Raw genomic sequence first — 2,500 nt, 5'->3', positions numbered from 1 at the left:
AAAATATAATTTACATTACGTCTGGCTAAACACAACTTAAATGCATCAATCAATGTCGGATACTATTATCAGAGTATCAGACATGACTGATAGACAGTTCAATCAGTGTGATTTAATCAGAGAAACGTTGGATCTACTGAATAAAAAGTAAGAGAACATTTGAAGTTCATATGCATTATTACACATATTTGATACAAAGTTGAACATCGAACTCACGCCACAAGATTCATATTTTACTACATTGTTGTACACAGCTTGCTGTAAACACAGCTTGATGTAAACATACATGTTCAAGTAATCAGGAAGTCGTATGCGGGAGACAGTCTTTTGCCTTATGCCAGTGCATTTCCCTTGACGCATCTGCGTGTCATATTTCTCTTCTACACTGTGAAAAGTGTAACAATGCAGTCGTTTATCCAATACAATAATTGTCATTTAAAATAGTATAAAACTATTGATTTGATTATTCTAGAGCATTCACAACATGCCATTTGAATTACCATAGCAGCCACCAGACAGCATACTACTGCGCATGTCAGATCTCCAGCAGAGCTCAACAACAGTCATAAAGACGTCGTGATGACGCCTTTCAGAGACGTCCAGACATCCATGCCGATTTGACGCTTTTGTCCAAGACATCATCTCAACGACTTTCCTTAAACTGACACTGTCATTAAAAAGTCATTGAGATGACATCCTGTCCCAAAAATCGCCAAATTGATCTGGCCTAGTCCTGGACGTCTCTGAAAGACATCATCATGCGGTCTTTATAACATCTTTGTGCTTGCTGGGCTAAGACTACAGGGCAGCCAAATCAAAGAGTGACTTACACTTCCATTTCAATATGTGTCAGGAGATTTGGTTACTTGGATGCACAAATTCCTAAATTGGAGTGGCATCTTTCCTTTTGAACTCTTTGAGTAGTATGGCTTGATGGTTGAGTAGAGATCAGGGCCAAGTCCAGAACCAGGCAGAGACAGACAGTGACTCAGGAAAGAGGAAGGGTGATCTGTGTGGTTCTGTGGGGGGAAAAAGTAATGAAAATTATGAAATCAGTCTAGCAAATAGCAAATATCAGAGGACAGAACCCATTGAAATCAGTCCAAGAAGAAGCTTGTAGGCGGAGAGAACCTATGGAAATCCATCCACGAATCGGTCTATCACGAAACAGAACCTATTGAGATCATCACTCCAGGAAGTACTGTAGCCTATCAGTATCAATCGACAGGAGGCCTTGCTGAGCCTTTGGCATTGGCAGACCCTTGGAATGCTCCAACATCTGACGCAATGTTGTATCAGTCAACATTAAATAGGATGCTGACTGTTACAGCACGTATAGTCTTGAAGGAAGTATGCCATTATTCTGGTCAGTGACAGTTCACAATTTAATGTCACTTTCCCCCCCCCTTGTATTTGTGTGTTTGCTCTCTTTGTACATCTTAAAACTGTTTCTTCTGTTGTCAAATCAGATTTCTGTTGTCTGTGACATGCAGGGTCTTGCCAGACAGGTCCCATTTTATTTCCACCTTAAAATCCCCAGATGGTTCTCTGGCTGCTGCATATGCTCACTTGTTTTCTTTCAGTTTTTTTCTCTCTGTGTCTGATGCCACCATTGGTATCCCAGTGGACAGAGAGAGAGAAGAGGGGAGGAGGGATTGGGGGAGTAGTAAGGAAAGATAGATAGAAAGAGATAGAGAGAGGGGGGGGGGGTATAGTATAGGTACAGGGGGAGTGAGGGAGATTGACAGGAGAGGAGAAACAGAGAGGTGCTGAGAGAGAAGAGAGAGAGAGAGAGAGAGACAGAGGGGGGAGGGGGGGAGTCCGGTCACATCTATAGGCCTCTAATAACCCTTTCTCCATAACCCAACTCTGCCCTTCCGTGTTAACATACTGTGAACCGAGCACAAGTGACAAAATCAATCCATCACAGGGACTGCCGTCGACACAAAGAGGGACAGAGGAGCTAACAGAAATTGATGACATCCCTGCTCGAATTTTACACCGTTTCGGCCACGGCCCGCGATTGAAACAGACAGAGATTTATAGTCCAGTCGGGGGCCGCTGCTACCCTTGATTGCCTCTTTTTTTTCTGCGCCGTGTCCTTTTTTGCATATTTATTCCCAAGCTCATCAGGATCGCGCCGACGCATTAGAGTGACAATCTTATTTCACCTATGGTGTGGCACCGGCGCACGAGGGAATTTGCATCCTCGTATAGCCTACATCTAGATGAGAGAGATGGTCTCCCGCCTTCCCCTCCTTGATACACACGTTAGTGCTTTTTGCTTTTATATTCATGGGGGTGATTACAACTTTTTTCGACCACGTTTTTACTCACTCATTGTTTGTGGTTTGTTTTATTGCATTTATGCCTCTCTGTTTTGTCTGGCTAGCGGGCTTTTAATATAGGGAATGATTCAATCAAGCGTGTAACATTTCGACGGATTGGCGTTCAGAGTACTGCTTTTGTTATGCTGAGGGTTGGGCACTGTCCCAATCGT

Source organism: Nansenia antarctica (genome assembly GCF_963989245.1).
Source record: "Nansenia antarctica genome assembly, chromosome: 1".
NCBI classification, from domain to species: Eukaryota; Metazoa; Chordata; class Actinopteri; order Argentiniformes; family Microstomatidae; genus Nansenia; species Nansenia antarctica.
Note: the sequence above shows the minus strand (reverse complement) of the source record.